The sequence below is a fragment of the Mobula birostris genome, chromosome 1, assembly GCF_030028105.1.
Source record: "Mobula birostris isolate sMobBir1 chromosome 1, sMobBir1.hap1, whole genome shotgun sequence".
Lineage (NCBI taxonomy): Eukaryota > Metazoa > Chordata > Chondrichthyes > Myliobatiformes > Myliobatidae > Mobula > Mobula birostris.
Genome location: NC_092370.1, coordinates 125,697,493 through 125,711,853, shown reverse-complemented (window position 1 = coordinate 125,711,853; position 14,361 = coordinate 125,697,493). Strand labels below are relative to the sequence as shown.

General features: G+C 42.4%; 1 protein-coding gene across 1 annotated transcript in view; it reads right to left on the bottom strand.

Annotated features, from left to right (window-relative positions):
• Nucleotides 1–13,291, bottom strand: part of ofcc1 (orofacial cleft 1 candidate 1) — a 420,469-nt gene extending 407,178 nt beyond the window's left edge. The window contains exon 1 of the mRNA XM_072248661.1: nt 13,226–13,291. The gene's annotated coding sequence lies outside the window, so the exon portion shown is untranslated. The remainder of the gene's footprint in view (nt 1–13,225) is intronic.
• Nucleotides 13,292–14,361: the final 1,070 nt, after the last annotated feature.

The window sequence follows — 14,361 nt, the reverse complement described above, 5'->3', positions numbered from 1 at the left end:
TCTGAGTGAAGAAGTTTCCCCTCATGTTCCCCTTAAGCTTTTCACCTTTCACTCTGATGACCTCTAGCTGGCGTTCCACCCAACCTCAGTGGAAAAATCCTGCTTGCATCTACCTATCTATACCCTTCATAATTATTGTATACCTCCGTCAAATCTCCCTTCAAACTTATATGTTCCAAGGTATAAAGTCCTAACCTATTCAATTTTTCCTTACAACAGGTCTTCCAGTCCCAGCAACATACTTGTAAATTTGCTCTGTACTCTTTTAATCTTATTTACATCTGTCCTGAAAGTAGGTGACCAAAGCTGCACACAATACTCCAAATTAGGCCTCACCAACGTCTTATACAACTTCAACATAACATCTAATTTCCTGCACTCAATACTTTTGATTTATGAAAGACCTATCAACCCTATCTACTTGCGATGCCATTTTCAACAAATTATATACCTATATTCCCAGATCCCTTTGTTCTAACACATTCCTCAGTGCTCAACAATTCATTGTGTAAGATCTACCCTGGTTGGTCCTCCCAAAGTGCCACACCTCACACTTGTCTGCATTAAATTCCATCTGCCATTGTTCAGCCCATTCTTCCAGCTGGTCCAAATCCTGCCGCAAGCTCTGATAGTCTTCCTCGCTGCCCATTATACCCTGAATCTTGGTGTCATCCGCAAATTTGCTGATCCAGTTAACCACATTATTATCCAGATCATTGATATAGATGACAAACAACGGACCCAGCACAGATCCCAGAGGCACTCCACTAGTCACAGGCCTCCAATCTAAATCCAGTTTGCTATCTCATCTTGAATGCCAAGCGATTGAACCTTCTTGACCAGCCTCCCATGCAAGACCCTGTTAAAGGCCTTGCTAAAGTCCATGTAGGAAAAATCCACTGCCTTGCCTTCATCAACTTTTCAGGCAGTGGCAGGAATTGAACTTGGGTCGCCTATTCAATAAAATGTTGTGCTAATGCTACCATGCAGCCCCATTTTTCTGAACAGCGAAACAGCATCAGCTATCCTCCTATTTTCCAGAACCTTGTGTGTTGCTAAGGATGATTTAAATACCTCTGCTGAGGCCCCTGCAATTTTTACACTTGCCTCCTACAGGGTCCGAGAGACATCTTGTAAAGCCCTGGGGATTTATGCACCCTAATTTGCCTCTCAACTCAGCAAATACCTCCTCCTCTGTAATCTATATAGGGTGCATGAAGTCAATGCTGTTCGGCCTAATTTCTGTTGACTCTGTGTCCATCTCCTAAGTAAGTACAGTTGCAAAAATCCCATTTAAGATCGCCCCCATCTCTTTTGGCTCCACGCATGGATTACCATTCTGATCTTCCAGAGGACCAATGCTGTCCCTTGCAATCTTTTTTATCTTAACTTATCTGTAGAATCTCTTAAGATTCTCCTTCACCTTATCTGTTAGGGCAACATCGTGCCTTCTTTTAGCCTTCCTGATTTCTTTCTTAAGTGTCCTCTTGCATTTCTTGAACTCCATAAGTGTCTCATTTATCCCTACCTGCCTATACCTGCTTTACACCTTTTCTTCACAAATAGGACCTCAATATCTCTTGAAAACCAGGGTTCCCTTATACTGTTATCTTTACCTTTTATTCTGAAAGGCACATACAAAATTAGTACTTTCAAAATTTTACTTTCAAAGGCCTCCCACTTACCAAGTACACCTTTGACAGAGAACAGCCTGCCCCAATCCACACTTGCCAGATCCTTTCTGATAACATCAAAATTGACCTTTCTCCAAGTCAAATCTCAACCAGTAGACCAGGCCTATCTTTCTCTGTATTTACTTTGAAACTAATGGCATTGTGATCACTAGATGCAAAGTGTTCACCTACACAAACTTCTGTCACCTGCTCTGTCTCATTCCCTAATAGCAGATCAAGTATCACACCTCTCTTGTTGGACTGATTAAGGAAACTTTCCTGATCACATTTGACAAACTCTGTCCCATTTAGTCCTTTTACAGTATGGGAGTCCTAGTCAATATGTGGAAAGTTAAAATCACCTACTAGAACAACCTTCTGTTTCTTGTAACAGTCTGCGATCTCTCTGCAAATTTGTTCCACTATATCCAGTGGCCTGTTGGGTAGTCTGGAATGTGACCCCATTAACATGTCCATAACTTTCTTATTCCTCACTTCCACCCATAACGCCTCACTAGGCGAGTTCTCCAGTCTGTCCTGACTGAGCACCACCATGATATTTTCCCTGACTAGTAATGCCATCTCTCCTTTGATCCCTCCCACTCTGTTGCATCTAAAACAACAGAACCTCGGCATACTGAGCTGCCAGTCTTGCCGCTCCAGCAACCAACTCTTACTCATGGCTACAATATCTTAATTCCATTTGTTGATCCATGCCCTGAGCTCATCTGCCTTTCCTACAATACCTCTTGCATTGAAATATACACAGATCAGGACATTAGTCGCACCATGCTCAACCTTAAGATTCCTGCCTTCCTAATGGACTTTCCTTCAAATGAAAACATCCTCTCCACACCCAACAAGCAGATTTCCAGTGCCTGGATCTGCAATGTTCTTGATTTTCAAACTTACTTCCCAAAAAAAGTGTACCGAACTGTACGAGTTTTTACAAAAATTAAAAACTAATAGCCTGCAGACGTCAGAAATCAGAATGGAAATACTCAATAAATGGGTCATCATCTGTGGAGAGAGAACAGAAAACTCATTGAACTGAAGCATGAACCCTGTTTCTCTTGCAGAGATGCTACCTAACCTGACGAATATTACCAGCACTTTGTTTTTGTAATAAATTAGTTGTTTCACATTCACTAGGTTTTCAAGCACAGTTTAGTTAACTGAATTTAATATCCCCAGTTTTCTTGTTGAGATCTGAAGCCATGTCCCCATGATAGATCTCATGACTACAACCTCAATACCTTATCATGATTCCACCATATCCACACTCAATCCAAGTCAGGTATTGAGAAATCTGCACGATTACTAGTTGCAATCATAGACATTTTTCATGTGGTATTACAAAACTTAATTTGAAAGCAAATGAAAACCATTAAAATGCCTGCTTCCCTCCCCCCATTCCTTTGTTCTCTCCTCTTGATTTACTCAGTTCATTTCACACCATCCCCCAGCCCTCTATTTTCCTATGTTTTTTCCACTGCATCTGCCCGTCACTCACTGGGTGCCCTTCCCCAACTGTTCCAACCTACCCACACCACCACCCTTATTTGATTCTATACTCCACCTTCATCTCCGATCAGATTCCAGCACCTGCAGCTTTTTGATGCCTTCACGATTCACCTCTTGGCTTCCATCACTAGTTTCACACATTCCTCCTCCATCTGCCTATCAACTCCACCCCCAGCTCACGTGCATCCACAATTGCCTGCCAGCTCTTGCACTCCCTTATACCAGCTATATCCACTTAACTCTTTCACTCCAGATGATTCCCTCCACAGATGCTGTCTGACCTGCTGAGTTGAGTTATTTCTTAGTTATTGCGATACAGTGTGGAACAGACCCGTTCAGACCCGTTCGAGCTGTGACGCCCAACAACTCCCCCGATGTAACATAGAAACATAGAAACATAGAAAATAGGTGCAGGAGTAGGCCATTCGGCCCTTCGAGCCTGCACCGCCATTTATTATGATCATGGCTGATCATCCAACTCAGAACCCCGCCCCAGCCTTCCCTCCATACCCACTGACCCCCCGTAGCCACAAGGGCCATATCTAACTCCCTCTTAAATATAGCCAATGAACTGGCCTCAACTGTTTCCTGTGGCAGAGAATTCCACAGATTCACCACTCTCTGTGTGAAGAAGTTTTTCCTAATCTCGGTCCTAATCACAGCACTAACCCCAGCCTAATCACAGCACTATTTACAATGATCATTTTACCTACCAACTGATAACGTGTTTGGACTGTGGGAGGAAACCGGAGCACGGCAAGGAAACCCACAGAGTCACGGGGAGAACATACAACCTCCTTACAGGCACCGGTGGGAATTGAACCTGGGTCACTGGTACTGTAAAGCGCTGTGCTAACCACTACGCTACCAAGCTCCTTTTGTTTATTGATCCAGATACCAGTATCGACAGTCTCTTTGGCCTCAGAACTGCAAAAGTTGGAAATCCGAATAGAAAGCAGGAAATGCTGGAAGCACTCAACAGGTCCAGTAGCGTGTGCAGAGAAACAGCTTGATTAGCAATAACTTGACAGTTCTGTAACAAAAACTTGATTAAAATCCCTATAAGACAAATGATCTAAAGCTTGTACAAAGAGTTCATTTCTAATGGAAGCCTTAAAGGAATGGCAAAGTAATTTAGGAGAGAATTCCAGAAGTTATTGGGCTGTCCCTCCAGATCGAGGATGACTTGCTTCCATTCTGAAGTGACTAGTGAGGCCGATGTGGGAACTGTAAGATCTTTTACAGACAGGGCAGGTGGGGGGTGGGGTTAATCTGTGAGCTGGTCTATACCTCTTACCATTTACACAGATCCACAAGACCATAAGACATCAGAGCAGAATCAGGCTGTTTAGCCCATCAAGTCTGTTCCGCCATTCCATCGTGGCTGATCCCTGCTCTTGAGTGTGCTCCCATTGCACAGCATCGACTAACGCTCAGCTGAACAATGAAGAGTAATGAAAGTGGTGATGCACAAGAGAGGAGTTTCCTGGAGAGACAAGAGACTGCAGATGCCGAATTCTAGAACAGCTCAGCATCAGCAAGACCCAGGAACTGACTGCAGACTTCAGAAAAGGGGAAGTCGGGGGAACACACACTAGTCCTCACTGAGGAGTCAGCAGAAGAAAGAGTGAACAGCCTCAAGTTCCAAGGCATCAATATCTCAGAGAATCTATCCTATGCCCAAAGTACTGATGCATTCATGAAGAAGGAATGCCAGTGGCTGTAATTCACTAGGAGTTTCAGGTTTAATATGTCACCAGACACTCTTGCAAAATTCTGCCATTGCACGATGGAGAGCATTCAGACTGACCAAGAACACCTTCAAGATGCGACGCCTCAGGATGGTGGACCAAATCATTTACCAGCCAGGTCATGCCCTCTTCTCGTTACTACCACCGGGGAGGAGGTACAAGACTTGTAGAACCACACTCAGTGTTTTAGAATCAGCTCCTTCCCCTCTGCCATCAGATTTCTGAACAGTTCACGAACCCATGAGCAAGACCTCATCATTTGTCTTTTGCAAGATTTATTTATTTATGTGACTTTATAGTAACTGTTATGTCTTGTACTGTACTGCTGCTGCAAAACAACAAATTTAACACATGTCAGTGAAAAAGCTGATTCTGATTCACACAAGAAGCTGGAAGAACTCAGCCAGCCAGGCAGCATCTGTGGGGAGAAATGGACAGTCAATGTTTCGGGTTTAGACCCTTCATCTGGACTTGTAGACAGAGGCAAGATAGCCAGTATAAAAAGGAGGAAGGAGGAAAATTGGCAAGAAATTGATAGATCCAGTTGAAGAGGGGTGAAAGGCAGATGGGAAGGGGAGAGTGGGAACAGTGCCAGAAACTCAGAGTGATAGGTGTGAGTAGCAGGGTACCGAAGATGATGGCATGTCACAGGAGAGAAAGGTGGAGCCTGGAACCAAACAGGCAGGGAAGAGGGAAAGGCAGATGAGAGCATTAGGGAGGAGTATGTGGGAGTTTTGCAAATGGAAAGGATGGAGTTGGGTAAATAGACAGACCAATGTGGGGCTAAATTGATCAAGAAATGCGAGATAAGTGACAGAGGGGAAGCAGTTTACCGCAAGTTGGAGAATTTACTGTTCATGCTGATGGCCTGTAGACTACCCAGCAGAATATGAAGTGTTCCTCTACTTTAGAGGAGAATTGAGGAGTGCTCCCATATGCCTAACACTGGCTGGGCCCCTCCCACAGATAAATCTCAATCCCATTTATCCACAGCCAGGGATTTTAAAACTTGATTCTGTGTGAATGCGAGAACTATAATCGGTCCTCTAATTCCACAACATGAGCACAATGCAAAACCACTTCAATTTAAAGCAATTTCCGCAACATAAACACTGGAGTATAACAATTAACACTGCAATACTCTCGCAGACACTGAATAATGAGGTGTTAATTGTTCATTGAAATGAGCCAAATGAACAGATTAGTATTTATAAAGGTGTAACAGAGCCATCATGTTCTGTTCTTTCATTCTCCATTAAGAGATGTAATACTTTCACAAAGCAGACTTCCATAAAAATTCAAAGGGAGATTTTTCCCCCTGAACTATATATTTAAATTAAGTCATGCAGAAAGACAAAAAAAAATGCAATACAGCTTTTTTGGCACATCAGAAATGTCGGAACGTCATACTAAACCACCTTCTGAATGAAAGGCCAATGAACTGAAACATTAGTGACACACAATCTGCTGGAGGAACACTGCAGGTCAAGCAGCATCTGTGGAGGTAAAGGAACTATTGATGGCTGGGCAAAAACCCTGTAACAGGATCAGTCAAGTCGAATTTACAGTGAGGTACAGGTTCAATGAAAAACTTGCCCACAGTAGCATCTTGGATACATAGGCACAGGTGACACACATAATATAAATTATAGACTATATAAATTATACCAGGCAGTGGACTAAAAAGCTGTGCAAAAGCAAGACGGTAGTGCCAAAAAAAGACGCAATCGATGACAATTCCATGGTGGTGTAAGAGGTGGTCTGTACTGTTCCATTGCTGAGGTAGGGTTAGAGTTATGCAGGTTGGTTCAAGAACCTGGTGTTTGCAGGAAAGTAGTTGTTCCTGAACCTGGTGGTGTGGGACTTCGGGCTTCTGTACCTCCCACCTGACAGTAGCAGGGAGAAGAGGACATGACCATGATGGTGGGGATTCTTAACAATAAATGCTACCTCTTGAATCAGTAACTCCTGTAGATGCTGTCAGTTGTGGGAAGGGCTGAAACATAACTGTTTCTGCCCCCACAGATGCTGCCTGACCTGCAAGCATCTCCAATATCCCCTGGTTTTATGTCTCATTGAATCTGTTCCCTGTCTGTATATTTGCTAGGCTTGTTGATTTACTCAATTTCATCTTTTGAGATGTAAATTGGAAGATTTGGTGTTAACATGATAAATTCTGTGACTTTTTTTGATACTTGGTAATGGAGAGAAAGTCAGTATCCTCCCTAAGAGTTTCATTATCTAATCCTGCCCTTGGGAAGAACAGTGAATAAAAATTTCACTAGTAACATACAGCATTAGAGCAGACCAAGATAGAGGCCGCAAAGAAGAGAAGAGCAGGAATATGAACAGAAAATGCCATGGATGCTACCTGAAATGCAATTGGTGCATTATTGTTGCAAGTATGCTCTCCAGGGATCATTCCAAACACAAGTGCATTGAGGTAGTACAAAAGGGTAAACAATAACAGAATGCTGAATGTAGAATTACCGCTGACCAGAAATTGCAGTGCAGGTAGATAAATAAAGTGATGACGAGGTAGATCAAATGATCAAGAATTCATCTCTTGAGTGCTTCCAACATTTTTTTCTATTTTATTTTAGATTTCCAGCATTCGCATTTCTGTTTAGTTTAACAGTAATCTTGTTCAGAATATGTTAATGCATGGAAGGTTGGTGAGCAAAAACAGCAAATACTCAAGTACCATTATGATGTGATGGCAAAAACCAAAATATTGCCTAAAGGTCAGAAATGGACACCCAATATTTCTAGATAAAAGATGTTTGAAAAAGGTCAGGGAAAAATAGAGGAAGGTGCATCAGTGGTATTGATTATGTGTTCAAGATGATCTTGAGGACAGATATTGAATCCATTTGATTAGAGTCAAGACACAAAGAGGAGGTAACCGTACAACAGAGGAATAGAGGGGATTCTGTAGACCACTAAATAATGGGAGGGAGTAAGACAGAGAAAAAAAAAGTCAGAGAGAATTGGAAAAAAAGGAAAAGAGAAAGTGTGAGAAAGAAAATGTAGTGAAAGCGAGAGACAGAGAAAGAGAGAGGAAGAGCAAATCCATTGGGAAATGTTCTAGAGGTATAAAGTGATAACCTTGGGTAACTGAAATTTGTTTCTGTTGGAGTAAAAGGAAAGGAAGAGGACAGCCTTTTGAAATGAGTTGAAGAGAACCTTCTTGATCTGTATATTTCTGACAATTAGGTTCTGAGGAAATGATAAGCCAAATAAATCACACATCAGAGGGGGAAGACTTACAACTACAGTAATCATCAGATCTTCAGGAAATAGTGTTTAATGGTGGTAAAAAAAAATCCAAATTGGAACATTTAATTTTGTGAAGAGTTAACTTCATTGGAATGACAAGGAACCTGGGCAGAACCAAATGTTGGTAGGTTCAACTGGAATACCAGAACTTCTGGAATAGATGTTTGAGGAACAGGCTAAGTACAGTCCCACTCGGGAAGGTGGTAAGGGAACCAACATCAGAGTCCTCTAGATGACTAAGAACATATGGATGGTGCATGTTGTTTTCTGTGAATCTGTGGAATAAAGAATTTTGAAGGAAGATCTAATGCAGGTGTACAAGATATTGGCTGCTTCAGACAGGGTAAACAGAAGGAGCTACTCCCAATAACAAATTGTTCAAGATCCAAGAAACAAACTCAAAGTTTTAGGCTTAAGAAAAATGGGGATGTGAGAAACACATTCAACTTATGAATCTTTGCTATTATGTTCTTGACTACTGAATGTATTCACCTTTCATTTTCAGCTACACTTTGTATTCTCTGCACTGGACTACGCTGTACTGAACGACTCATATTACATTTTAGACAGCCTTCTCAATTTACATAATTTCATTTAGCAAAACGTTTTTCAGGATTTCATCGGTTTTGTAAATCAAGGAACGCCTGTCTTTGAAGGGAAGGCACTATAGGTATGCATATAAATAGTTTCAATAATAAAGGTCCATTGCAATCATTTCAAACACTAACTAATTCCTGTATCTTATAGAACAAATAAGAGAAGCACTCTGGATTTTAAAAAAGCCTCAATTTTTTTTTCCTGCATAATGTGATATGTATATAAAATGAGCCGTCAGAAGAAGTAGAAGAGGCAAGTACAATTACAACATTTGGTAGGAAAGATGTAGAGGGATATGCTTTAAATGCAGGTACCTGGGTCTAACTCAGGAAGACACCTTGATTGGCATGAAGGGCTTGGTTTCTGTACTAAATAACTCAATGACTCTATGGTTTGCATGTTCGTTGTAGAATCATACAATCATAGAATGGTTGTGACATTAAAAGTCAGACAAACAGCTGCTAATGAAGGACCTGAGGGGACAACATCTTCAGACAGATGGAATGAGCTGCCAGAGGAAGCGGCTGAGGCAGGTCCAATAACAATATTTAAGAGACATTTGGACAGGTACACAGACGGCAAAGGTTTAGAAGGCTAGGAGTGTAACATGGACAAATGGGATTAGACTAGATGGGCATCTTGATCAGCGTGGACAAGTTGGTTCAAAGGTATGTGTTACTCTATGACTCTATAACTTTGGAACTAGATTACAAATGCTTTGCTACCTGCACTTTCATGTGAAAAATAATAAAACATCAGTGAAATACTTTAACAACAGTCACTGAGTTTACAACATTCTTAGAAGGTCCAATAGAAAGTTAGGTTTAAATAGAACAGCCATTATAGGAAGGGCCATTGTGTGAGACGGCCAGTGTTAGAATTGGAAGTGCAGGCTTTGGCTCATGAGGCTTCAGTGCGAAGAAGTAGAGACTATAGGTAGATTTTTTCCATTTAATAGTTCTTTCTTTCTTTCATATTGCACAGTTAGAGCAGTGTGGATGCCATGCAGGATAGTGGAATGCTTCTCTCAAGGGTTGTGGGAAGGCAGGGAGGCCTCCAGTATCCCTGACAACTACACCTGCAAGAAGTGCATCCAGCTGCAGCTTCTTACAGACTGTGTTAAGGAGTTGAAGCTAGACCCGGATGAACTCCAGATCAACTGATCACAGGACATACAGGGAGGTAGTAGCACCCAAGAATCAGGACTCAGGTAACTGTGTGACCATTAGGAAGGGGGAAAAAAATAAGCAGCCAGCGCAGAGTACCCCTGTGGCCATTCCCCTCAATAAGAGGTATACCACTTTGGAAACTGTTGTGTGGGTGAGGGGTGACCTAGCAGAGAAAAGCCACAATAGTTGGGTCCCTGGCACTGAGTCTGGTTCTGTGGCTCATAAGGGATCAGGGTGGGCGGGGAGGCAATTTGCAGCGAAAGGAGATTCAGTGGTTAGGGAAATGGGCAGGAGGTTTTATGGACAAGAATGAGATTCCCAAATGGCACATTGCCTTTCTGGTACCAGGTTCAGGGATGTCGCCGATCAAGTCTACAGCATTCTTAAGTAGGAGGTGATCAGCTAGAGGTCATGATCCACATCAGAAGGGTGATGAGATCCTGCAAAGTGAATTCAGGGTGTTAGGTGCTAAGTAAAAGGACAAACATTCCAGGGTTGTGATCTCAGGACTGCTATCCACGCCACGTGCTAGTGAGGCCAGAAATAGTAAGATAGTACTGCTTAACATGTGGCTAAGCAGATGGGGCAGGAGGGACGGCTTCACATTTTTGCATCAATGGGCTCTCTTCAAGCTAAGGTAGGATCTGTAGGCGTGGGATGGTTTGCACCTGAGCTAGAGTGGAACTAATATCCTTGCGGGAAAGTTTGCCAGCGCTGGGCAGGGTGGTTTAAAATAGAGTTGCAGAGGCATGGGAACCAGAATACCAGAGCAGAGAGAAAAGAGGTTGTGGGGAAAGATGTTGTTAAGCCTGCATGCAAAGTCAGGAACCAAAAGGTTGAGCATGGTGGGGCTAATGTTCTGAGTTGTGTACATTTCAATGCAACGAGACTTGCAGAAAGGTAGACTAGCTTAGGGCATGGATCAGCACATGGAATTATGACATTGTAGCCATTAGCGAGACTTGGTTGTAGGAGAGGCAAGACTGCCACCTCAGTGTTTCGGGGATCTGTTGGTTTAGACGTGATACAGCAGGAGGGATTAAAGTGAGAGGAGTGGCGTTAGTAGTCAGGGAAAATGTCATGGCGATACACAGACAAGACAGACCAGAGAGCTCTCCGAGTGAGGCTATATGTGTGGAACTGAGGAATAAGGGAAGACCACATTAATAGGATTATATCCAACAGTCAGTGGGATTTAGAGGAGCAAATTTGTAGAGAAATTGCAGACTGTAGCAAGAAACATAAGGTTGTGATAGTAGGTGATTTTAACTTTCTGCATATTGACTGGGATTTCCATATTGTAAAAGGGCTGGATGGGATAAAGTTTGTCAAGTGTGTTCAGTAAAGTTTCCTTAATCAGTACATAGAGATTTCAACAAGAGGAAGTGTGATACTAGATTTCCTATTAGGGAACGACAGACAGCGCATGGCAGGTGAATGAAGTTTATGAAGGGGAACACTTTGCATCTAGTGATCAAATTGCCATTAGCTTCAATAAAATATATGGAGAAGGATAGATCCAGTCCATGGGTTGAGATTCTAAACTGGAGAAAAGCCAATTGATATGGTATCAGAAAGGGTCTGGCAAGCATGAATTGGGACAGCAAATCATAAACATGAGAAAGAGTGCAGATGCTGGAAATCCAAAGCAACACACACAAAATACTAGAGGAACTCAGCCGGTCAGGCAGCATCTATGGAAATGAATAAACAGTCAGAGAGTAGGAGTAGATGGCTGCCTCTCTGACTGGAGGCCTGTGACAAATGGTTTGCCACAGGGAGCTGTGCTGGGTCCACTATTGTTTGTCACCTATATCAATGATCTGGACGATAATGTAGTAAACTGGATCAGCAAATTTGCGAATGACACAAGAACTGGTAGAAGACAGCAAGGAAGGCTGTCAAAGCTTGCGGCAGGATCTGGACCAGTTGGAAAAATGGGCTGAAAATGGCGGATGAGTGTATTGAGTACAGGAGTTGAGATGTTACGTTAAAATTCTGTAAGACATTAGTGATGCCCAACTTGGAGTACTGCATCCAGTTTTTGGTCATCTACCTACAGAAAAGATGTAAATAAGATTGAAAGAGTGCAGAGAAAATTTACAAGGATGCTGCTGGGACTTGAGCACCTGAGTTATAGAGAAAGATTGAATAAGTTAGGACTTTTTTCACTAGTACATTGAAGAATGAAGGGACATTCGATAGAGGTATACAAAATTTTGAGGGGTATATTTAGGGTAAATTCAAGCAGGCTATTTCCACTGAGGTTGGGTGAGTCAAGAACTAGAGATTATGGGTTAAGGGTGGAAGGTGAAATGTTTAAGAGTAACATGAGGGGGAACTTCTTTCTCAGAGGGTGGGTAGTAAGAATGTGGAACAAGCTGCCAGCCTAAGTGGTGGATTAGGGTTCCACTACAATATTGGATAGATATATGGATGGGAGGGGTATAGTTCAGACGCAGGTGCATGGGACTAGGCAGATCAATATTTCGGCTGCAGTATTCTATGACTCTATATTATTAAACAATTCCATATCACTGAACAGTCTGACAGTGAGCTGAACGACAATTTAATAAGTATAATTATTCTTCAGCTCACAGGAAAATGCAATAATCTGTTCTTTTTTATTGTTTAAAAGAAGTTTAAATGTAAAACACGATTTTATACCCCTGTAGTGTGTACAGCGGGAATCCTCGCTTGTAGGAAGTTGTTCTGGCAAGACGATGAAAAAAAATACTATTCGGGTTCTAAGAGTAGAATGCTATTTTTTAAAATTCAGTTCAACGTGGAATTTTTGATAAACATTAGAAGAACAACTTAAATGCAAATAAATTATAAAATTAATTCCTTGAGGTGAAAGAAAGCACGGGAAAGACGTTTTCCCCTTCTTTCTTGTACAGTCGCCAGCCATTTCCCAGACATTGCAATTCATACCACATTTACCACACTTCTCTAACGCACATAATGCAAATAATCCCCCTCCTCAAGTTGCTGCAACAATGCATTTCCACGGTCAAACAACTGTACTTGCAAATTTCCGTGCATCACCCCGAGAAAGGTTTTAATCCACGCGACATTTTCCATTTCAGACTATATAGCCCCGGTAGCCTGGTATTACCTGGGCCTTTTTCTTTGGCGAAACAATGGAAGGAGTTGCGTCTGCTCTTCTGCCTTATATATTTAATATAAAATAAATAGCAAACTTGCAGTTGTTGAAGCGTTGTAGTCTTACCTGGCTGGCGTGCTGAAAATCCGTAATCTGACCCGGGACCCCTCGCCGACTTCTGTGGCTTTGAGCACCTTGGCAACTGTGACGCCACCGCTCTCCTAAACCAAGGGATCCTGTTACAGACACCGGATAGAGCTCAATGACAGATGAGAGAGGGGGGGGATGGGGGAGGTACCTGCGCCAATGCATGATTTCTACTGCAGGTGCCAACAAGCACCAGTGCAAGGAATCCTCACCACAGCTGAGCGAGATGGTTGGTGCCTTGAGCGCCAGTGCATGGTTTCTTTTGACAGATTCGTGGGAGGGAATGCATTTAGCACCAGTGATTAGCTCCTTTTGACAGGTGGTAGAGGAAAGTGCACTGATTTTTAATGCATGATATTTTGTGACAGTTAAAGAATGCATTCAGGACCAATGCACTGCTGTGGCAGTCCTGGTAAACCATACAGCACCAGTTGCATGGTACCTTCGTGATCTGAGAAAGCTCACCAATGTATGCAATTTCTTGGGCATCAGAGAAGATTTGGCTTGTCCAGGAGGTTTTTCTGGAACTTCTATGGGTGCATTATAGAAAGTATCCAGCTTGATATGATAACTGTTGTGCTCTGGACAGAAGCTACTGAGAATGGTAAACACAGTTCAGTCCATTACAGGCTCATCACTTTCATCGCTTCATAGTGCATTGCTTCAGGAAGGCGAATGGTACCGTCAAGGATGCCTGACACCCAACCATTCCCTTTTCACTCTTTTGTCTTCTGGGAGAAGATACAGAAGCCGGGAAGCCTGAATGATTAGACTCTTCCCTACAGCTATCAAACTTCTGAACCAATCACCTCTCTTACATTCCTTCCCAGTGGTACTGCCACATTCTCGGGTTCATTAGTCCCATGGCTCTTGCTTATTATTGTGACTTTCACATTTAGCTTTGCACTGCTTCTGATTGCCCTGCCAACTTTGCATCAATCTGTTGTTTTTGTACTTGTTTCTGTATTTATTGCTTTACTGATTATTGCCATGTTCACAAGTTACTCTGTGAGCTTCATGCGAGCAAAGAATTTCATTGCATCCTGGCATTTGTGACAATAACCTAACCTGCAAGGGTTCTGTTCAGCACCCGTGCGTGAGGTGGGAGTGAAAGT